This window comes from Heptranchias perlo, unplaced genomic scaffold, assembly GCF_035084215.1.
Source record: "Heptranchias perlo isolate sHepPer1 unplaced genomic scaffold, sHepPer1.hap1 HAP1_SCAFFOLD_54, whole genome shotgun sequence".
NCBI classification, from domain to species: Eukaryota; Metazoa; Chordata; class Chondrichthyes; order Hexanchiformes; family Hexanchidae; genus Heptranchias; species Heptranchias perlo.
This window is the reverse complement of record NW_027139559.1, coordinates 4,153,255-4,162,256: the sequence shown is the minus strand read 5'-3', so window position 1 is coordinate 4,162,256 and position 9,002 is coordinate 4,153,255.

The following is a 9,002-nucleotide window of genomic DNA, read 5'->3' as shown; positions in this document are numbered from 1 at the left end:
TATGAAAAAAAAAATATCGGAGCAAAATCTCCAAAACTATTGCACTAATCAAGCAGGAGTTGACATGTGTGTTTGGGATAATTTCACACCAAGAACCGCTCTCACTTGCACTGCCAACGATATCGAAATGTTTCTGTGTTTTTATTATCGCGGAACATTTACGGAGGGGGATAAACTCAGAACAATATCAGTAATAAGGACGGCAGATCTTAACAAGAGGAAACAGGCAAGTGACAGTTCCTTGATGAGAGATCAGTGTTGCCAAAACATGTTATAATTTGATATATTTCCACAGACTTCTCCAATTATCTCTTTACCATTTAACCTTCACACCTCACTGGTATTGATTCATTCGGTCGCCCGATACACACCCGCCAAATTTACCCTCTTCCCAAACTTCAACCTTTCGCCCACTCATCAAAGGTCAGACTGTTAGAAAGTTTACTGTGTCGGACTACTAGCTACAGTTGAAATTTTCCACCCATCACCAAAATTATCTAATCCCACGCTAGAGCGTCATGACTGTTTCCATCATCTGCTCCGGACATCATCTGTAATATAGCCGCTATATCAATTCAAACTGTTCATGTTCTTGTTGTTTCAGAGAATACAGACCGTATTGTGGTTGATATCAGAGGCCGGGTGGAGAATGGCTAAAGATATAGAAACCCTCATTAAAGATCAAATCATCGAGCATCTGGATAGACGTAAAGTCACAATAGATCTCCAGTATGTGTTGATGAAGGGGAGTTTATGCCAATTTACCCGACTGGTTTCCGTTCAGGGTGTGACAAAAGAGCTTGTTAGGAGAAAGGAAATGACGGCTGTGCACTTGGATTTCAGTAAATCCTTTGATACAGCTCCTCCGGAAAGGCTGGCACTGTCAATAATTAAAGCACAAATCAGTGGAAATATTTTACAATAGATATACAATTGGTTGCCCGATAGAAGCCAGGGATTAGTGGAACAGGGATTATCATCAGCCTGGGAGAATGTTGCTGGTTGGGTCCCACATGAGTCTGTTTTGGGGCATATTTTATTTAATATCTTTATAAATGATATAGAGCTCGGAAACACGAGCACAGTGGCTAAATTATCAGTTAATGAAGAAGGTGGACGACAAAGCTGAATAAGATAAACTGCAAGAGGATTTGACTGTACTTGGGGATTGGGCAGGCAGGTGACAGGTGGAATTCAATGTCGAGAAACGCAACGTGCTTCATATGGGGATGACAGATCCAGGAAGTGGTTGTTTCTTTAATGGAAAGTATGTAATATGCATGGGGAATGAAAAAGATCTGGGAGTCCCGATTGAGAGTAAATAGAAGCTACCGCAACAATACTTCTTGGTCTCCACAATACAAAAAAAGATGAGATGAAGTAAAGTGGAACGAGGCTGGTCTGGAGCATGAACATCGGCAAAGACTTGTTGGACCGAATGGACTGTTCTTGTGCTGTAAATACCATATAACATTATGTAATAATGATCTGGAACTATTGAAAGGTACAGAAGTGACCAAACGGAATGATTGAGTGGATGGAGGGATTAGATTCTGAGGAGCGATGACGCAAATTGGACATATTCTCATTTGAAAAGAGAAGGTTGAGATGCGATATGATTGCTGTTATTAGGATTCTAAATGGACTGGATACTATAGACCATTACAACCTATTTCACGTTGTCCAGAACAGTAAAACCAGAGGAAATGGTCAGTGTTTGAAGGATGATAAATTCAAAACTAATCAGAGAAAATATATTTCAGTGAGCGAGTGATCAATGTATGGAACATTTTCCACAGGGAGACGGTGGAGAAAGTTAGTATTGATTAATTCAAATGAAAATTAGATAGATTTATTTCAGAAAATAACATTTTGGGACACAGTATATCAGTAATTTGAGTCCTGAGATATGTTGAGTCTAGCATTCTTGAACGGAGCAGAAGGCTTGGACCTATGGTTAATAAAACTTTCCGTCACGGGGGCTTCCTCACCTCATATTTGGGTCTGTAGTAGACCCATTGATAGAGATTGATTGCTATTATTAGTCAACAGCTCCATTATCATTATATCATGGGTCCACCAGGATGGTAGAAGGCAAATTAGATGGAACTTAGTCTTTTTACTTTTACCAGTTCATAAGTTCCTATGAGTTGTGATCTGGAAAGTTTTCCATTGTTTCATTATTTAATGGAATTAACAATGAAAGTAAATGGATATTTCACCATACTCTTGAACTGCTCTCTGAATTTAGTCTGGGTCACTGCATAAATAGAGGTATTTGTGCAGCAACTCAGGAGCTGGAGCATGAATCCTATTTCTAATACATATTGTGGTGGAAATACATTATCATACCCCAAATAGTACAATCGTCTCCACAGTGAATATACCACAAACACAGCCCATAACAGGATGAAATTCCCCGAGATAAGAAACAGTAAAATTATGGATTTCCTTCGATTCTCCATCTCTGGGTCTCTGTGAATCTCCCCACTGCTGTGGCCCATGAGTCTCCTGCGGCCTTTGTTGGCCACTAAAATGTGTCTGACGGTTAAACCATTGAGCAGCAGAATTAGAACAAATGGGACCCCCGGGGTTAGAACATAATATAGGAATTCAATTGCTCTCCACATCTGTGAATATGTAACACTGAATGTTACAAAACAAAATCGGGGTTCATTGACAAGTAGATATTGGCCTGTATACGTAAAGTAAAAGCTTAAGTTTTTACAAAAGAATAGCACAGTCACTGTTGCTAAAACCACAGCCGCCGTTTTCTCGGTGCAATATTTTGTTTTCAACCTCTGACAGCAAATGGCCACAAATCGATCAAAGGTGAAAGTGACGGTGAACCAGACAGAACAGTCTGTGGCTGCGTAAAGAAGGACGGCGTGGATATGGCAGACTTTAATTTCCAGCACAAAAACAAACAGGGAATGAAACGTAATAGGAATTTGCCTCAATATCAGATCGATGATAACGACCAGTAGATCCGCCGCTGCCATGGCCACCAGGTAGCGAGTGACACATTTGGAGAGACCGCACTTTCCCCGAGACAGGATCACAATCGTCACTAAATTAACTGTAAGAAAAAAGAAAGAAACTGCGGAATTCGACATCAGATTTAAAGCAAAAGAGACAGCTTGAGATATTTCTTTTTCCGGTTTTCAGGATGTTGCTGCATCCAGAGATAAAGTTTAATTACTTTCTGCCTTTGAGTGGGTTTGAAGCAAAATTACTCAGCATTGCAATTGGAAATAAACGTACAACTCTCATTAAATCCAAATGAAAATACTGCAGATGCTTGAAATCTGAAATAAGAAGAGAAAATGCTGGGAACACTCAACAGGTCAGGGGGCATCTGTGGAGAGAGATAAATAGTTCACATTTCAAGTCGATAACCTTTCTTCAGACCTGGAAGGCGTTAGAGATGAAAAACGTTTTAGCAAATCGATGGTCAGGGAAAAGGTGGTCGGGGGAGAAAATGATAGAGTGGTCTGTGGTAGGGTGGCGGGCAGCAGTTATTAAATGACAATTGAAACAAATATGAAAAATAACAAGCGGAAAATGGCGAATATACGTGAAAACACGGCGTTCTGTAATGGGAATCCAAAAAGACCAACAGTTCCCAGATCAACTTCCAGATCGAAGTCACTGAGCAGTTAACTGGTGCTATTTGCCGCAGATCTTTTGGATAATGCAGGATAAAATCTCCCATGGTCACTGGTGCTGCTCACTGCCCATTGAGACAGGGTTGGGGAAGGGGAATCTCCCATGGTCCCTGGTGCTGATCACTGTCCAATGATACAGGGTTAGGGTTGGGGAATCTCCCATGGTCACTGCTGATCACTGCCCAATGATACAGGTATGGAGAAGGGGAATCCACCATTGTCACTGCCCAATGATCATTGGTTGAGGAGAGGGATCGCCCATGGTCACCGCTGCTGATCACTGGTCTATTATTCTCGGTTTGGGAGGCGGGAATTTCCCATGGTCACTTCTGATGCTCACTACACAATGATCCTGGGATAACGAAGGAGAATCTGCTATACTTACCAATGATGCTCACTGACCAATGATCCTGGGTCAGGGACGGTTGAATAGAACCAATTTCAATCTTTGGATCACTTCCGAGTGATCGTGTGGTAAGGAGGGCAATACTCCCCCCCACCCCCACTCTATGTATCTGATCATCCTTCAGTTTCTCTCTTCTCGAAAGTATATGTGTGGATGGCGGGGAAGGAGATGATTGAGGGAGCTGTGATGGTCCACAGAAGAGAATCATCTTCTGCCATTATTCAGACGTTCAGAATGTGTACATGGATGTGGTAATGAAGGGCGGATGAGGTCTATGGTACAGCAAATCAGGAATTGAGTGTACCAGAGTGATCCTTTGGAACTAGAATCATCGAACAGAGAACGGCTTCAAGAGAGAGAGGGAGTCAGACTTTACAGAAATCAGTTTCACAAATAATTGGTAAAATGATCGATTCAGGAGGAATTAATTCAATTGTTTTCTTTTTAATCTTCAAATTACAATCTGTAATTGATCAAACTGTTGCAATTAGAACCTCCCCACCTACTATAAATAATCGGAATATTCCACATCACAGCGAGGATGAATTTTCAATCACATACACAAACACTTTATCAGTATGGACTGTGATTTTAACTCGACTGTTTATATGTCCCACTGCTGATCATTGGCCTATTAATCTCGGTTTGGGAGGCGGGAATTTCCGATGGACACTTCTGATGCGCACTGCACAATGATCCTGGGATAGGAAAGGAGAATCTGCTATGGTTACCAATGATGCTCACTGACCAATGATCCTGGGACATTGGTCATAATATCACCCTGTGTTTTATGTTAAACCTTTAGCATACAGGCCAGCAAGTCTAATGGCAGGGGTGGGAAAACTATTAGAGACCATTGTGAAGGTCAAAATGTATTCTCACCTGGCGAAGCATACGTTTATAAGGGACAGTCAGTCGCGGATTTGTTAAAGGCAAATCGTTTCTCACAAACCTGGTTGAGTTCTTTGATGAAGTATTAGAGCTGTCTGTTGAGGGTTATGCAGGACATCTGATATTTGTGGACTTTCAAAAACAATTTGATAAAGTACCAAGTAACAGACTTACTCGGAAAATAGAAACACATGGGATTATATGGACGGTGGTAACTTGTGTACATAATTGACTAAGAGATAGGAGGTAGAGAGTCGGAGTGAACGGATTTTTTTTGCTGGATAGAAGTATGCGGTGGGTCCCACAGTGGTCGGTATTCGGACCATTGCTTTTCTTGTTATATTTCAATGATTTGGTCTTGTGGCTGGGAATGCAATTTCTAAGTTTGTAGATGATACAAAACTTGGCACTGTAGTAAGTGAGGAGGTTAGTATCAGAATTCAGGAGGACATGGACAGACGAGTGAAATGGGCAGTCACATGACAGTTGCAATTTAATCCGGATAAGAGGCACGTGATGAATTTTGGGAGGAACAACATGGAGAGGCAGTATAATCTCAATGTCACCATTTTGAGGGGGTGCAGGAGAAGAGAGACCTGAGGGTGCATAGTCACAAATCTTTGAACGTGGCAGGGCAAGTTGATAAGGCAGTTAAGAAAGCATATGGGATATTTAGCTTTGTAAATAGGGGCATAGAATACAAAAACAAGGAAGCCATGCGAAATGTTTCCAAATCACTAGTTCGGCCTCAGCTGGAGTAGTGTGTACAATTCTGGGCACCACACTTTCAAAAGGATGTCAAGGTCTTGGAGCGGATACAGAGGAGGTTTAGTAGGATGATACCAGGAATGAGGGACTTCAGTTATGTGGAGAGATTGGAGAAGCTGGAATTGTCCTTACAGCTGAGAAGGTTAAGGGGAGACCTAATAAAGGTATTCAACATTATGAGGGGTTTCGATAGAGCAAATAGGGAGAAACTATTGCTTCTGGTAAGTGCGTCAGTAACCAGGGGTCATCGATTTAAAATAATTGGCAAAAGAAACAGAGGGGAAATGACGAGAATTGTTTTCACACAGGGTGCTTTTGAGATCTGGAACGCACGAAGTGAAATGGTGGTGGAAACAGATTCACTAGGAGCTTTCAAATGCAATTGGACCTGAACTTGAAGAGGAGACATTTGCAGGATTATGGGGGAAAGATGGGGCGTGGGACCAAATTGGCCAGCCCATATAATGAGCCGGCACAGGCATTGCGGTCTGAGTTGCCTCCGACTGTGCTGTCAGTTTCTACGATTCTATTAATAAAATGGAACATACATGATGCAGTCCTACCTGGAGCTCACAGTAAAAAGCGAGTGCCTTTCATTCATTCATAGTAGGTACACCATAGGAAAAGGTCATTCGGCCCATTGTGCCCGTGCTGGCTCTTTGAAACAGATATCGATCACGACCATCAATTGTTCTTTGCCCATCGCCCTGCATATTTTTTCCTTCAAGAGCTTCTGGCTCTTTTACCAATCGCCTTAAATCATTGTCCTCTTTTTACCGACTCTTCTGCCACTGGAGACAGTTTCCCATTATTTACTCTGTCAAAACGGCTCATGATTTTGTACACCTCTGTCAAATCTCCCCAAACCTTCTCCCTTCTAAGGAGATCAATCCCAGCTTCTCTAGTTTCACTACATAACTGCGGTCACTCATTCTGGCACCATTCTCGTAAATCTCTTCTACCCCCTTTCTAATGCCTTTACATCTTTCCTATGGTGTGGTGCCCAGAATTGAACACAATGCCTCAGCTGAGGCCTAACCAATGTTATATAACTTCCTTGATTTTTTACTCTATGCCTCTATGAATAAAGCCTAGGTTACCACATGCTTCCTCAAAAGCATTCTCAACTTTTCCTGCCACCTACAAACATTTGTGTACATACACCCCCAGTTATCTCTGCTCCTCCACCCCTTCAAAATTGTACCATTTCGTTTACATTGCCTCTCGTCATTCTTCCGAGAAAAATACGTCACTTCACCTTTCTCTGCGTTAAATTGCATCTGCCATGTGTCTGCCAGTTTCACCAGTCTGCCTATGTCATCAAAAAGTGCATTACTATCCTCCACATTGTTTAATACATTTCCGAGTTTCGCTTCATCTGCAAACTTTGAAAATATATCCTCTATACCCAAGGTCATTTATACATATCAAAAAGAACAGTGGTCCGAATACTGACTCCTGGGGAACAACACTGTATACTTCCCTCCAGTCTGAAAAACAACCGTTCACCACGACTCTCTACATTTTGTCCCTTGGCCAATTTTGTATCCATGCTGCCACTGTCCCTTTTAATCCCATGGGCTTTAACTTTGCTCACAAATGTGGTATGTGGTACTTTATCAAATGCCTTTTGAAAGTCTATATGCACAACATAAACCGCATTACCCTCATCAACCCTCGATGTTACTTCATCAAATAACTTAATCAAGTTAGTCGATCACGATTTTGCTTTAACAAATCCGTGCTGTCTTCATTTTATTAGGCCATACGTTTCCAATTGCCAAGTAATTTTGTCCTGGATTACTATCCCGAAAAGTTTCCTAACCACTGATGATTGGATGACTCACTTCCAATTGCCAGGCTTATCCCTTTCCCCTTTTATGTAAAAGGGTGTGAGATTTGCAATCCTCCAGTCCTCCGGCTCCGTCTGCATACCAAAGGAGAACTTGGAAATTGTGGCCGGTGCCTCTGCAATTTGTATCCTTAATTCCCTCTGTAATCTGGGATGCATCACATCTGGACCGGGTGACTTTTCTACTTTGAGTTCGGCCAATCTTTTAATTACCTCCTCGTTGTCTAGCTTTATGCTGTCGATTATCTACTCCTCCTTTACTGCTACAGTGGCAACACCCTCTCCCATGCAATCTGCCTTCACAAGAAGATCTCTTTTGTTGTCCCTATTCGTTCCCACGCTTCCTTTGACGACCCTTCTACTATTTGTTGTTTGCAAAAGTCTTTAGGGTTTCCTTTTAAGTTAGCTGCTAATCTAGTCTCAAATTCTCTCTTTGCCCTTCATATTCCTTCTTTAAATCTAATCACTACATTTTGATTCAGCCTGGTTCCCTTCTATATTATGAACCTTATGTTCATCGTAAAACTCATTTTTCTGTTTCCTTTTAATCTCTATATTTTAATCATTCTGGGGGCTCTAGCGTTGGATGCCGCTGCATTCCTTAAGGATGGGTCAACTTTGTACCTGAACCAACACCCCATTGAACGCCTTCCATTGTTCAATGACTGTTTTGCTCCAAATACACCAATTAATTCCCCAGAACTAGGTGCAGCACCGTTTCCCTGCTGGTTGGGATGGAAACGTACTTTCCAAAAAGTAAAGGGCATGATTAAGAAGTTTGCAGGAAACACAACAATTTGCTGCTTGCTTTACAGTGAGGAAGAAATCTGTAGACTGCTGGAAGTTATCAATGCACTAGTCAGGTGGGCAAGCAATTGGCAAATGGAATTCAATCCGTAGAAGTGTGAGGTCATGCATTTGGAAAGGAAAAACAAGGCCAGGGAATGCACAATAAATTGGAGGAATCTGAGAAGTATAGAGGAACAGAGGGACATTGGAGTGCATGCCCATAGATGCCTGAAGGTAGCAGGACAGATCGTTAAGGTGATTATGAAGGCATACGAGATACTTTCCTTTATTAAGCAAGGCATAGAATATAAGAGTAGGGAGGTTATGCTGGAACTCTATAAAACACTAGTTAGGCCACGGATAGAGTATTGCGTACCGTTCTGGTCACCACATTACAGGGAAGATGTGTTTACACAAGAGAGTGTAGAGAGGATATTTACGAGGATGTTGCCAGTACTGGAGAATTTGAGCTATGGCAAATGATTGGATAGGCTGGGGTTGTTTTCATTGGAACAGAGGAGGCTGAGGGGTGATTTAATTTAGTTGTATAAAATTATGATGGGCCTAGATAGAGTAGATAGGAAAGACGTATTTCTCTTAGCAGAGAGGTCAATATTCAGGGGGCAAA